The sequence below is a fragment of the Lepisosteus oculatus genome, chromosome 1 (genome assembly GCF_040954835.1).
Source record: "Lepisosteus oculatus isolate fLepOcu1 chromosome 1, fLepOcu1.hap2, whole genome shotgun sequence".
In the NCBI taxonomy this organism is placed as follows: domain Eukaryota; kingdom Metazoa; phylum Chordata; class Actinopteri; order Semionotiformes; family Lepisosteidae; genus Lepisosteus; species Lepisosteus oculatus.
This window is the reverse complement of record NC_090696.1, coordinates 74,211,061-74,227,775: the sequence shown is the minus strand read 5'-3', so window position 1 is coordinate 74,227,775 and position 16,715 is coordinate 74,211,061.

Below are 16,715 nucleotides of genomic sequence, written 5' to 3'. Positions count from 1 at the left end.
GGCCTGTATGTACAGTAGCTGTTGTTATCCTTATCTTTGGAAACTCCATCCCAGTCCATTTAAAAATACTGGTAGAAAGAAATATTTAAATCACACTCACATTCATATGAAACACATTTATATGCCAAAAATAGACATTGCATGGTTTTAAAACCCATAACAACAGGTTTAGTTAAAAACATTAAATGCACTGAAAATGGCTGATTTTTCTTCCTTGTGATTAGCTAAGTATCTTTGTGTAAGCTGTAAGTTTTTTTTTATTTTTTATTGAGCATTTTAAACACTTTATTTTTGTAACTGCAACACGCATTTCGTACAGATACAGTACAATCACATTCTCCTGCCTTCCCGTGGTGTGGAGCAAATTAGCAAGTGCCTGAGAAAATAGTGCATCGCCTATTGAGCCCAGTCAGAGAAGAGGTGGCACCGTAAGGAGACTGTTCTGCAGATTGCAGTGTTTATGGTCTGCCTTTAAAACTTAATAATGGAATGTAAATCATCAGATGAATTAAATCAGTATAACTTTTATGAAATTCAAGTATTTTAAATGTTTTATTAAAAAGTACAAATCTCACAGTATACACTAAGATTCTAATCTGATCACGAAGAAGAAAAATCACCTGTTTGTCACGCATAAAAAGTGATTTTTAACTATCCTAACCGATTTTTTACAGCTTTTAAAGTCATGCAATGTTTGAGTTAGGCAGGAACACATAATTGTATCTTATAATGCTATAATAGTGGACTATTTTTATGAATTCGGCTATATGCGAAACAAACTGAGAGTAATGCTCTGATCGTGCTTTGAACCGCCTGTGTGCAGCTCGCTATATTACAGTGCTCATTACTACTACAAGGACAATAGAAGTTTTTTTAAAAGAAGAAACAAATGTCAAAATGTTTCCAAAACATCCACTTGTGATATTTTAGCTGCTTAGTTACTTGATATAACTAATAATCAAGTGATGTTAAATCATGTATCTTTTTACAATAACAGCAAGTGGTGTTCTTACTATGTATTCTTAGAAAAGGATAAAACGTTGTAACTTTTTATCAAGTACAGAATATAAGCTTAATAATGTTAGAACAAGCACATTAAAACCAGAACCCACTGTAAGTTACCAAGTTAAAGACTTTGATGCATAAAATATTTATGTATAATTAAATTATTTATAATGAAGGTGGAAGATTGCGTACTTTTGTCAAACTGAGCAATCTTGCTTTTATAAAATATACTGACTTTTTAATGTTTAATGATTAAGATGATGTAATACACAGTTTAACATTATTAAAAGTCTAAAGAGTATACAACTTAAATTCTTAATTGGAAAAAGATTGTCCCTCAGCAGTGACCGGGATTCAAAACCAGGCATTTTCTATGGACAGCTCAAATGCTGTACATGAGATTTTAAGCTTTATTAGCTCCACCTGCTGGTTTTACAAGGTGCTTCCAGATATTATTATCCTATTTCTATGAAACATGCGGTATGATGCAGTATATTGCGCCACGTCCACCGCATTTTAACACAGCGTACCTCACTCTTTTTGAACGGCTGGATCTGTAACTTTACTAAAGCAATAAAACATTTAAATGTAGAGGAACTGCAGATGGAAATGTCATGCATGCCCGGCTCTGAGACTGGCTATGTCATCTGTATTAATGTAACTTATGATAGCAGCAATAGATTTAATGCTGACGTTTATAGAAACATTTTGTCTGCTTGGCTACTAAAGATCCAGTGCTACTGTTCATAAGAGCATTGGTGTTATCATCAGTTTTCTTGGTAGTTCCACCTCTTACCATTTACCCTTAGTTAAACTGGCAAAGCACTCTTTCCACCTGATTGGCTGTGTCGTGGAGATTATCTGCTCCACCCGGCTGGCTGTTAAACATGAGTGGTGGATGAAGTGGGTCCTCACCTATATATAAAGGGATCCTTTATATCCTTGGGGATGGAAATAATTACTATTAGTAGGCAGTATTTAACATCACTACTACTATCACTGCAACTACATGAGACATTGTAAATGAAAGAAGTACAATGAGAAAACAAGATCATATGTATGGGAAAGTACCAGCAAGAATAAAGCAGGAACTAGAAACTCACCTCCGTCTTATTTAACAAAGACAGTTTCCAATGAATCTCCTAGAACACTCATTTGGTACGTAAATAAATGGTATGTAAATATGTAAATAATTATGTAATTATGTAGTATGTAAATAAATGGTCCCTGAGGACCAGTTGTAAGCTGGGGACTCAAAGACTAAGTGGCTCAGTTGATCAGAAAATAATACTTTATTGGAAGACAATTATTTCTCCAGAATTGCAACAGCAAAAGAATACTGAATTATAAAGATAAGTGTCCCATGATAAATATGGGAATAGTTATAATTCAGTAATTGTTTCACTCAGAAATTCTCCAAGGAACAGGGTTACCTTAGGCTAAGAAAGAACACATTTCTGTACAAAACAGTTGCAAAACATTCACAAGTACTAAGAACACTTAAGAAAATCTCTTTAAGACTACAAATTGTACTGAAAGAAATTGGTGATGCTATTTGTAGACCTTTAACAAACCACTTCCAACAGACCCTTAAAACAGGGGTAATACCCATTCATTAGAAAATTGCTGATGTAGCACATTTCCAAAAAATGGATGACAAAATTCTGATAAGAAATTATAGACCACATCTTATTTCTATGCATTTTGTAAAAAGTGTGTATAAATACTGTAGAAGTATTTATCTATCATGACCCCCTTGAAAACAAGATGATGCATCTCCAGGGATTTTATCCTGTCAATAAACATAGTAATAATAATTTAATATAGTTAAAATGAATTCAGTGTAGGTCTTTCTGATCCTCATTCTGTCACAAGCAACAGCAGTACAGGATAAAAAGAAGAAATTATATGGTGTTTTCAAAATCAGTCGGGGAACTGATTGATAATTCATGCCCTGGCAGATATTAAATGTAAAGAAGTGCAAAATGTGACATGCAAACGGCAGAAACGTAATGGTACAACACTCTAGCAATGGAAAACCTAAAAACTTATTAGTATATTCTATTACAATTGCTGAAAGGTATTCCTTGAAAGAAACATTATTATAAATTAGGAAATACTGAACCTAAATAGAGTGCATGTCAATACAAACTTGCTTATTAAAGAACGGAGAAGTTTTCAATGACACATTTTTTAGAATTTCAAGATATTGGAGGAAGCAATATAGAAAACAAACTTCTCTGTTAAGCAAAGATAGGAAATGTAGTGAGAAATGTTGAATTTAAATCTTAAATGTTACTGTATCTTAATCCAGTGTGATCTTACTGAAAGATTTCAATATTGTACTATAACAATATAACAGCATTTTTCATCTGATTGAAAAATTTCATGAACACGATAGATCATAAAATAAGATTAGTTTTCAAGAGCTACTATCAAAGGTTTTAATTCCTTTAGAGTCATATTTTGCTCAGTTGTGAAGTCAGCTAGGGTTAGGGTTATCATTTCCACACTAGTTAGAAACATTTTGGGCTCAGTGCTGGATTTTGTGTCTCAAGTGAAGGTTAGGACAATTGATATTTTGATCCTATCTTCCAATTTGTTTTGAAGGCTTTTGGCCACCTGTTGTGTATTGCACCATTTAGTAATTGTATCCCAAAACTACGTCAGATCAAAACTTATAAGAATCCCTATTCTGTTGCATGATTGAAAGACAGATTAGCTCATCTGTGTAATTTATTAAACTGTAGACGGGTGCTTCATTCCAAAGGAAGAGGAGTCAAAAGAACTGTCAGTTTTGGACACTGTTATCTCTCTCCTTAACATGGACTGGAAGAGATTCCTGGTTATAGTTTATAAGCTCACAGGAAAGAAAAGTAAGGTCCCAAAACTTGATTATTATAGTGTCATACAGTCAGCATGCCATAAACCACTACAAGTGAAGTTCTGTAGCACACAGATACCCCTAACCAGATCATCACGCTGGTAATTCAACATCAATATTAAAATACTGCCATACTTTATGTGTCCGATATGGTGGCCTATTATTTGCATTTGTCTACATAATAATATTATTTGATCAATTAAGCAAATTATTGCTGATGGACATCATTACAAGGGGGTGAATACTTTTGCAAGGCACTATATTTAAGAGGGACATTTTATATTAATGTCAGTATGTATTTTGGATACCACATATTTGCCCTGTATGAGAATATTATATTCCAACAAGACAAGCAGATAAAACAAATGACCTGATAAATGATCCTTAATCACACACGTAGTACATTTTTATGGACTTAAGATGTGGAAAAAGAACTTAACAAACTTTAGTTAAGTTTGCATGTACTATACGTGGCAGATGAGTTTAAAAGATATGATTCTTATCACCATATACTGTGTACTGAATTTTATAGACGTTTTTTATCATGTACATTTAAATTGCCATATCTACAAAATACCAGAGTGATCTACTTTCAACAGGATTGTAACTGTAATTGAACATTTTTCTCATGCAAATTTCTACATTTATAATGCAATTAGAGAGTATTGTAAGTATTGTACATTTTGGAATGCTAATGTTTTTTTTTTCTGTTTTTGCCGTTTAGCTACTGAAAACAAATACAACAATGTTGTAGATTATGCCACAGTTTTCTAAACCACAGCTGTTGCTTTCAGTGAGTCTAGAAACAAGTAAAAAAAGACTGATGGTACTTACACTAGTGTTCAGATTTTGCATGGAAAGAGAATGTTTGCATGACAATCAGATAATTTGAAAACCTCTATAAAATGGTTTAATCCATTCAAATGTCCAGCTCTCATTTCTGTTTATTGATCCTATTCTCTAAATTTGTTGAGTTGCTCAGATGTGTAACGTCAAGTGCAGAGTAAGTTTAAAAGCCATAATTGTATAGTAAAAGGATATCACCCTTTATCATGCAAGTCAGACATCTAGTTACCAACCATAGTACACAACACCAGATGCAGAGAATAGTTGATTGATTTAATAGAAAAAAAACATGATACTTTACATTAGTGGATGAAAATTCCAATTTTAAATTCTTTATTACTTGCAATATACAGTAGTACTGTATATATAACATAATGTTTATACTGGATAATTCATTAAAATATATTTAATTCCATTACAATACTGTCTAATAATAATAAACAATATATGAAATAAAATACTCATACTGTGCACTAGTGTGACAAAGTAAAGATAAGATAAAATGGTCTTTCTGACCATATCTTTTTTGTGAGGCAATTGAACAAAGAACTCCCGATGTTGTAGATCACTTTGTACAGTTTCTCCATTTCAATATGTTTTATGTTGCCTGTGTTTTTAAATTATTTTGAATTAAACTTTTCACTGAAAGCAAACAATATCTGATACCACATTGTTTTCTTGGTTCATGACCTTATCAACCGGTCAAGCACTTCAGCCACAGGATTTTGAGTGATCGCTTGGGGAAACGAGTAGCACTTGGGCTTGTCAGTATCCAAACAATTTTATTATTTATGATTGCTGTTTTGCTTCATAATGTTATTACTATAATTTGTTGTGGGGTAGTGGGTTACTTGGACATTACATTGAGACAGTATAATGAAAATAAGAAATATTTGTATTGCATTATATAGCTAATTTACATGTTTTTATGCTTCACTTAACATGTACAGTAGGTGCATAAAAATTGACTTGAAGTGTAAAGAACAGGACAGGATGTGGAGTCTCATGCTCTGCTGTTCTGGACCTGAACAAGTCTTCACAGTGAAATGTTGTGCTTTTTTTACCTGTCGGCATGGATTAAACCTTTACCTATTCCTTTTAATAATGACCACGTCTGAATCAACAAAGGCAAGGCCGTGTAAGGAAAGGCCAACTCAATTGGTAGAAAATATTTCCAGGGTCGTTAATACTGTCAGTGAGCAAAAACTATTCCTTTCCATCAACTGAGATCATCAGCATTTTAAATATTTTTGAAGGTACCTTGATTCCGCACCTTAACAAATCTACTAAAATTTTACATTTTACATTTACGTTTTACATTTTCATAAAGTTGCATAAAGAAGTAAATGTTTCAAAGTAATTACATTGTAAGTAAATTGCAGCCACCAAACTATGACCTGTTATTTGCAAGCATTGCAAAAATATGCTGGTTTAAAGCTAAAATAACTCAGCTATGTACTATACATATTTTAAGTGATCTGACAAAACCAAATGACAGGGGAGTTTACTTATTTTCTAGGGAGTAAAAATAATGAGCGACTGTGCAAAAGGATAAAACGAGGAGTCTGCAATCACCAGCACAGTGGCATCCCCAAAGTTCAAACACACCAAGCCGAGGAAGCCAGAATAATCCCTGCTGTTCCACTGAAACTGTGAACCCGTCTTCACTTACAGAAGTGTTTCTCTTCAGTAATGTCATTGCTAAATGAGATAAATGGCAGACTGCTATGTTAAGGTAAATAGAAGTGGCTGCTTTATATTATTGCTTTATGACTTTTGTCTTGTTTCGCCCAAGATGTTGTGATTCTTATTGATAGCTCACTATTCAGATGACTAACAGTGTTCCTTCCATATCATCCAGTACCTTCAGTTATATTTTTCTTCAACAATAAGCTGAGCAGTCAAAAGTTATATTCTCTCATGGTGTCGTATCAGTACCTCATATACTGTAGCAAAAATCTAGGTGATCTCTTTTTCAGATCATCTCCTTCTAAAGTTGGTGCAGTGCCACAGATGTGTGTTTGAATATCCTTACTAGTACACACAACGAGGGGTCTGTGATGGGCTGGTGTCCTGCTCAGTGTGTACCCCACCTTGTGCCAGCTGCTTGATGAGTTAGGCTCTCCTGTGACCCTCAATTTGATGAAGCATTCAGGGTCAGGTAGGAGCTGCCACCCTATGAAAGCTATAACATGAATAGACTACAAAGGAAAGGAATAGCCTTTTCTTGTGTTTTGGTATAGTGATGTGGAGCCCTTATTACATGTTATACACATTTTTCAGCTTAAAAACAGATCTTAGCATGTGGATGGATTGTCGTTACAATACCCTACAGTGTCAAGACTCTTTCCCTGGCCAGTCTTGTTACCAGACATGGCATTGATGAAGCAGCATTTATAATAATGTGGACATTTAATGCAATGCCATCTTCTGTTGCAGAGCTGTCATAAACCTGTGATGTGCCTTGACCAGAAATGAAACATGATAACCTCAGCACTTCTTCAATACTAATTTGGAATCGTGCAGTGTTTTACTGTCAATAAAAGGCATCACACAGTTTATTGACTTCTGAAAACTACCTAGTTATTTTGGAGATGATCAACATACAGGGCTACTGTATGTGCCCTACCATCATTTGGAAATTCTGTGAGGCTTAACAAGATACATAATATTAACATGTTTTCATACCTCTGTGATATTTGGTCTAGTGATGTGGAGCCCTTTTCCGATGTTATACACTTTTGTCAACTTTAAAAGACAGTTCTTCATGTTTCTGTATGGCATTTACAATATCATGCAGTGTCAAGATACTTTCCCTGGCCAGTCTTGTCATCAGACTAAACATCATTTGTACTGACAAACGCAATGATATCTGCTGCTGCAGAAAAGTCATCAAACCACTTCCTGACCAGAAGTGAAATATGATAACCTGGGCATTCATTCAGTAATTGAGCTGAAACTGTATGGTGATCTATTGCCAATAAGAAGCATCACACAGAGTGCTGATTTCTCTTATCATTAATTTTCCATAAGGGCACAAGTTAATAAAAAGCAATTTCTGTCATTTATGATACATAAGTACATCTTGCCCCAAAACCAATGATCTGTTATTAAAGTCTTGCAGGATACATTCAAACATACACACAGATACAGTTTATTTCTATTTTTGTGGATTTTAAGAATTCTTATAAAATACTACTGTCCTTTATAATGTTTTCCCAGTTTTAAATGAAAAATATTTTAAAAATCTAGGCTTGCAATCTTACATAATGTCTAATTCTAGGAAAATTGAGTTGACAACAAAAGGACAAGTGGTAGCCAATAGATTTTAAAAAAAGGATGATCCCTTAACTTACTTGTATATTAAAATGTTAGGCAAAGTATTGAATAAAAAATACAAAAAATCTGATGTAAGTGTATGAGTTCTTGTTCACATGGGTTTCTTCTGGGTGCTCTGGTTTCCTCCCACAGTACAAAGACATACTGTACTATTACTGTAGGTTAATTGGCATCTGGGCCCTGGTGTGAGTGTGTGAGTGTGTCTATGGTTGTGTGTGAGTGTGCCCTGTGATGGATTGTCATACATATATCCTGTCTTGTGCCCGTTGCTTGCTGGGATAGGCTTTAGTTCCCCTGCAACCTGTGTATACTGGTTAAAAAAGGATGGATAGATGTATAGAAAATTATTGCAAATCCTAATTTATATTAAGAATATACTGGCATGTACTAATATGTTCTAATTTTGATATTTTTTAACTGGGATAATTGTGAATATTTATGCTGTGGTATACTTCATACCAAATTTAAAAAGAGAAAAACACAATCCTTTTATTTTGAAGGCTTTATAAAAAGTGGACTGTTGATGTTGCTCGTGACTCAAGAATTACTCATAGTTGGGTACGTGGAGCAGAACTGTGCAGAATGTTAGATATAAAGTAGTTTCAAGGGGTTATCAGTGGTAATTAGCCAAACTCAGACTAAAAGCAGAGAATTAAGGGAACAAAACTTTCTTCAGCACTTTAGATTCCATCTTTATTTCTCGTTTTTAAGCACCTGAAAAGACATAATATGATGCAGGAAAGCTCGACAGTATTTTGTTAATATTAATGAATAGAGAATAAGAAAACGTAGACACGACAGTGTGTTTGTTTTTAAGGTGCGATGGTGGCACTTCACTGCTCTGATGTGAGAGTGCAAGTGAGAAGAATGTGAGTCTCAATATTCTTGAACTGAAGAGGCTTATTGAATAAAGACTTCAAGGCAGCAATACAGAAGTCGGTTAGAATCACCGTTATGAAACTCTTCATACGTAAGTTGATTTTTTTTTTCCCAGTGGCTGTCAAAGCTCCTTTCATTTTCTCCTTTAAGGTTTAGATGGCTTGTGTATGTAATTATTAAATTATTTTTCAAATAATATCAGCAGCCTGCTCAAACTTTGGGTCCTGTAAAATTCAAAATCATTTTATGTAAACTAATGAAAGCAGAAAGGGCAGAGCAGAAGAGAGCACTGTAGACCTAAAAAAATCTAGTGAGAAAATGTGAATTAGCCTTTAAGAACAGCAGTCATAACAAGCATTCCTCTTCCAGTATCTAGTTAAATTAAAATGCGTTATTAAAAAAACAACTAGTGCAGCATTTATATTGTTTCTGTGATCATCATCTCAAATCTCACAACAATTGCAATTAAACACATTATAAGATCAGAATGATTGTCTTTATGTATTTTGTTCCAAGAGGATATAAAAATCAACATACAGTATGTTTAATGGAAATTGAATGTTAGGTACCAAAAAACAAATCTACTGTACAATTGTTTGTTTATTGGTTCCTATACCACTGCTCAGGTGCAAGCTCAAACTTGGCTTCCCTGTGTTATTAGGTTTGAGTGCTGGGAGTCATAGGTTATTTTGGGATGACAAAGAGTAATGCATCTCCAGGCACTTCAGAAGCTCTTGCTTTTATGAGAAAAGAAACCTGATGCATTAATGGTTTAGTACTTTTCTTTGGCTAGAATCATCTGGGTAGCTGATACATTTGTTCAAAGATATTTTTACATTTATGTAGTATATTTACTGTTTATTGTTTGTTGTCGTAAGATTTTATTTTGAGACAATTTCATAGATGTCATATATTATATTCTTTCAGGATGGATCGTGTACCATTTTTTAAAGTGAATTTGCATTATTCATCCAGCTTTTCATAGTCATTCAAAAGGACTATTCACACCATGCTTTGTACAGTACATAAAGCACAGGCAATTCATTGAGCCTGTTTTTCGTGGTTGTTTAATTCTGTGAAAACTGAGCAAAATGTAATTTGGTGGTAGTCATCCTACTATGATACAGAAATAAACTACTCATTTTTATAAAGGTGAATATTGACACTACTGTAAATTAGCCTTGGCAAACTTCCTGTCCTTTCTTAATGATTTGCTGTTTATGTTTCAGGTATTTTTACATTTTTTTTTTGCTGTATTAATAAATAACCATCCATATATAAGTTTTGTATAGGAGGTGCAAATTTATTTGAGTGTTTTCAAATAAACATAAGTGCATACTGTATGTATACATTCAAACAAAAGAAAGAGGGAAGATAATCAATCACAACTTTGCTGTTCACAAACTTTGCCTAACCTGACACGAATACAGAAAAAATCATGTTAGGCTGTTTAAATGGAAGTGGCCATCTGTTGCTGTAAGGATACAAATTTAGCAAAATATTGCATCTGTCATCTGTGTGACTGTTCTTGACACTGATGATACTATTTGCTGGCAACAATATTTTAAGATGTGTAGTATGTAAATATTCTCATCCATAAGATTGTAGGGTTATAGTAAGATGCAGTTCTAAAAGAATAGGCTTTTGTTGCACAAATTTCTACATTTTTTTCCTCCTAGTGTAATTCAAGGTCTTTTTAATTTAAAAGTTTTGCAGTTTCATTGCCAGGAGTGTTCATATGGGAAATTTGAATGTGAAAAATACTGGTTGCTCTTCCTTGGAAAAATAATGTGTTGCTTCCTAGCATAAATTAATTGTACAGAACATAAGCAATAAAATATTAGTCAATGCAAATCACTTGGAACATATCCATATATAAACTTTATATGAACTCATTATATTTTAGCAAATATGATATATTATGGGACTTTCTATCTTTCTTTACACTATTAACACAATTATGTTAATTAGGTTTTCTGGCTTTCATTAATATCAGGGCAAACAAATAGCTCTGTGCTAGTTCTACAGTAAGTTGGATGTTGCAAAGCAGATCTATTACTCTCATGAAATATAGTACTTAATATGGGATTATAACTTGATTTATCAAGCAAAAATAGTACATTTCAGAACGTTCAAGCACTAACCTCAGTTAGAGGAATAAAGCATACAGTGAAATTTGCCCAGGTGAATAGAGGCAGCAATACAGGATAGGGAACATAGATAAAGCATTCACAACATTCAGGACAGTGACTCCTTACAGCAAATTTCTCTGCCTGTGAGTCTGTGCTATGAGTACGTTTGTCCAGTCCTTTTGTTGAAAAGTTCAAATTACACTTAGCTACCCCCTATCAGCAATCTTTAGGCTCAGGTCATTAAAATATCTTTATGACACATACAGTATAGTAGTGCATGACTCATTTTAAGTGCTAGAAATAGAAGTAAAAAGTTTAGAATAAGATGAACAAGTACGCTTCTGAACAAAGCCATTTTAACAAATTATATTTAATACAGTGGTCATTATTACTAATTGATAATACACCCCCACACCTGAAGAAGCCTCCACGGCCGAAACATTGTGTTTTCTTTCTTCTCTTTTCAGCATGGAATAAACCTGTTACTTGTTCCATTATTACTAATTTATCACATTATAATGTCATAAGTCAGTACAGTATAGTTACTATCATGTACAACAAAAATATCATAAATCTGAATCAAGACTTAAGGGTCGCCCAGTATAAAAGTACACAAAGCAAGGCAGGAAAAAAATAAAACTAACTGTCTTCACCACTGATTTAATATAATTCTATAATTCAAGAAGGATATTTCTGAAGTTTTAGAGTTCAGGGTTGTTTTGAGACTGTTATGTGCTGACATTGCCTGAACACACCACTGTCTAGTGGATTAATTCACTAAAGTGCCACTCAAATTGTCCTAGCCATGACTATTTTCGAGTATGAGGACAAGACCTATAGTCACTTATAGTCTTCTGTAAGCAGGAGTTCAAAGTAAAACTCAAAACTGAGCCCAGTCATTAGTACCCTGGTGTATTATGGGTTTTGACTGTAATTTTATCATCCTCATTTTTTTCATTATATTAGATTTTAAATAATCTACCAAAAGAACAATTACACATTTACAATAGAAAATTACAATTTGAAAGTTAAAATGAAAAAAGGTAAGTCTTTGACTGGGCTGCAATGCACGCTCAAGGAGAAAGAAGTTAACTAATTAATATTCTTTCTGCCTTGAATTAGGAAGAACATTTCAGTAGTGTTTTCTCCCTTGACAAAAGTGAACAACAAAGAATAAATAAAATAATAATTATAATCCCCCAGAAAACAACTTAATTAGAATACATGTCTGTAGGCAGTAATCGTGCAAAATTGGGAGAAAGAAGAGAGTGATGGACTGACTGTATACTCCACAAAAAACTATTGAGAATTGACTTACGAAACAAAATTAATTAACCCTTTCTTTCCGATTTTAGTTCAATCTCAGTGAAATCACAAGATTTAAACAAGATTTAACCATGAATTAAGACTCTTGTTGTCCTTTCCAGGCATCAGAAAAAAGGGATACCTTTAAATGTTTATAAAACTGTTCAACGAGGGATTGAATTGTAGCCAAATCAAAACATTCAAGAAAAGCCATACCAAAACCATGAAGACAAAGCTATCAGCAAAATAATATCCTTTTTTCCCCTCTACATAGTTTTAGCTCACAATTAACAATCTTTTCCATACATTTATTATAAAATATGGAAACCACTACTACATAAATGGACCAACACAAGGATATTTAACAGATTTACAGTTAATTTATTATTGTACATTTATTTATATCTGAACATTTTTTCTACAGTTTTGGACCCAAATACAAATTCACAGACTTTACAGATTTGGCAAAATGATGGAATTAGTGAAATGTAAATAAATACATGCTTGTTTATCAGCTCACCTAGGGGACTGAATAGTTTTCCTGCCACTACAGTCACTTCACTATCAGAAAGTTAGTACTGCTAGTTGTAATCTGAACTGACACATCTGAACTGATAGCTTGTAAGTACATGGTTGATCTAAGAGGTACTGTTGAAGATAAATTGTGTAGTGTTGTATTATAAGACTTACATGTTATCAACATGTTTCTAAAGTGGATATAAAGAATGGGTGATGACATGAGAGATCTGTGAATGCTAGCTATTGATCAATAATAGAAAGAATCAAAGAATCAATAGAACATTCCATGAATTGAAATCTAATGGAATGAACATGTACAGTTACATCTGGAAATGGCAGTTATTACAATTCATTAAAGGTAAGAGAGTCTGACAAAGGAAGCCAGGAATCAAGGTTCACATAAGAGGCTCATGAATCAGAAAAAAATGCTAGCAGGTGAAAGAAGAGCCAGAAAAAAATCTGAATTCTAAGAAAATCAAGGTTGTTAAAAAAATGTGTATTAGCCTACAAAATATTTTTTTATCAAGCCAATTAAAACCCTAGATACTAAACAACAATATAACTATTAACCCTTTGAAACTTCTTGCACACCTTCTACAGTCTATATAGCATGCCCATAAAACCCTTAATATGTTCATCTTAGTTTAATCTTTAAAAAATACTAGAATATTAACAGTATGTCCAGTAGTATGCCATAATGGACTACTACTACTGCTAAAGCTCATAAACCAGGTGGTTTACCAGATTTTCAAGCAGTTCTATCTCTTTCTGTTGCTTTTGTTGCTTCTGTAATTTAGTGGACAGTAGATTGTAGATATTGGGCTAAGCTACCGGACAATCAAAATGCCAGAGACATTGGGAGCACATTACAAACTGGAGCAAGTCTGAAGATCACATAATACATGACGAAAACAGAAAGACAGAATACAGAAATAATATTTGAACAAAGTAAGTAAGTAACAGCAGGTGTGGAAGAACAGGGTTTTATATTGACAGAGAATATATTTGATTAACAAGTGGAGTCTTCTTTCAGAAATGCAACCTGATTTTCTGATTCTGATCATCACAGGCGGGCACTGAAAAGATAACAATTTGCACCCTTTCGCATTCTGTAGGCTTTACTATTATGACATGAGGTAAGTGACTTGGAGATGATAAAAAACAACATTATTGCTTTATATGATTGTTAGCCATATGTGCAAAAAAAATGGAAATTACATATCAGGAGCAATTACCATTAATTATATTATTCTGAAATGTTAAAACTGTCAAAGAAACATATGCTGAAAAAATGAAAAATTGAAAATAATTGCATTCTAACACGCAAGGCAATTTCTCCAGACATGACTCTTCTGCATTTCTTTAATGGCATAATTTAATCTAAGCATATACATTTCTCAGAACCTACAGTAGGTACCTTTATAACAAATATAACATAGAAAAAAACATATATAGTAAATGTGCATAGCAAATTGTAATAGACTGTTTATTTCACATACTGAAAGAAAAAAAAGAACAATATTTCTTATCTTACATAGCAATCTGTCACCTTTTCTAGCTACGGCACTTCAGTATTGTTTTTTTTTATCCTCTTGTTTTACTTTCAAAGGTGATCTAATTATTTTTGAGTGCAATATGCCATAACACATGTAGTTGAGTGTGATTGAGTTTTACCAGATTGATCCTAACCAGCATGTTCTTTATTATGTATTTGTCACCTACAAAGATGCCTGCCAAGTGGGATTTTTATTACACTGACATTCAGATTTAGAGTTCTCAGCTGAAATAATATAAAAATGGCATGAAATGATTTTACCCCATTCAAAAACCTAACCCTTTGTTCAGTATTGTTTGGGTTGTCTATCTGCTGTCTTGTTGTTACTATAATATTTACCACAGTCAAGCAGAGTTTATTAAATATGTCCCATGGTACCTTCATAAAGCACTGCAAATAAAATCTATGGCTGCAAGTAGCAATTATTAGAGGTGAAGCGGACATACAGTACTGTACTGTACAGTACCCCATCATAATTATAAAACTGTTTAGCACATAAACTTTACAGGTCAAATTTTACAATAACATTTTTTGATAGAGTGCTTGTGATTTCCTATAGTGTATATGTTCCTGTGTAAACATTACCCTATGTGCACTGTTGTAAGGAGTAACAGTAAAAGAATACTTCCCATGTAAACGTCAGGGAAAGGCGAGGTCATGAGGGTGAACCTAAGGACCAACCATGATATTATCAGCACTCATTCTGAAGTTATAAGCTAATTTTTCAGCTGACCAGAAGTACAGATCAAAGGTCTTATATTGGTGCCACACTGTAAGAGCCTGAATGTCCACAGGATTTCTCTAGGACAGTGCAACATTTATTTTATTAACAAGAACACAAGAACATGACTTTAGAGTATCTTACCTCATTTTACTGTTTCACATTACTCTGTTGGTCTCCCAGAAGCGGAACAGCTATGCACCAACTCTGTTGATTGACATGAGAGACCCCAGTATCACAGTTAATGCATTCCCCTCCCCATCGAAATTACCTTTAACAGAAATAATTGTGGTGGAATACCTAAACTCCTTGCAGTGGTTGCAAGGGGATTATTGCGCCTTACAGAAGTCCAACCATACCACTTGAACACTATCATTGAAAAATCAAGATGCTGTGGAGCTTTGTGAGAATGGACAAAGTGGTAGACCGGCCCCAGAGAAGGTTCGAGAACAGGTGAATCCTGACCGTTAATGGAACTCTTGGGTTCCCCTGCAGATGTCTTTGCTGCACTGTCTGTCTGGACATGGGGACATGTAAGGGCAAGCAGTTGCCAGGTTTTCTCCTGTGTCTGAGTGATAGCTCCTCTGTCACCAACACACCTTGCGTCTGTGTGACAGCTCTTCTTGCCCAAATGTGACCCACATGTTTATGTACAGTACAGTATTTCCTGTTCGCAACCTGTACGGGAAGCGTCAGAGGTTCTTCTCTCTGGTAATCACAGTGGCACTCTTGCATAAAAAACTCATAAGGATCTCTTGCCTTAAATGATAAAATGCTGCTGTTTGGCATGCCTTTCCATCTGATCGCATTCTTACCTTCCTTTCTATGGTGGGAATCACCATATTTATACTAGGATGGAGCACTTCAGTAAATGCAGTCTGGCCTCACTGCATGTACTCTTTACAGTTTCACTTCACTAATGAATCCTACAGAAATTCAATGCCAGGTTTTGTATTGTAATTGTCTTTGTCTTTGGTTTGTTGTCTTCCAGCTCACATAAACATCTTGTGCTGTGTGCTGGAGTGCACCCTTTCATTTGGAATACAAGTTGTCCTATTTGGGCTTTAAAGGTTGTCTGCTGCTGTATTTTGAAGCAAAGTAAGACACTTCAACTCGCTGTATGTTTTCCTTCTTTGCCGCTTTGTATAACTGGTAAAAATAAATATTTTTGTTATCTAAAGGAGGCAACTGGGGAGGAGGACTGAGAATCAGTGGTATTTTCCTGCTTTCATTTTTGTGAGTCATTTACAGTATTTGGGTAACAAGTTAATTTTTCAACTTTTAAAGGTGTACTGAAAAGAAAAAAAAAGATCCATCATCAGCCTCTCTACAACTCCTGGTCTCCGAAAAATTTAAATTTCTCATTATGCTCAGTTGAATAAGAAGAATGGAGCTGTACAGTTGTGAGACACTCCCATTCAAGCTCAAGGGTAGGCTATTCAAAGTCTCTTTGAGCTTTGTTTAAAGGCATAGCCTTTCACTTTAGTTGACAAAGAAAAAGAAAATACAGAACAATCATTCCAAAATAAA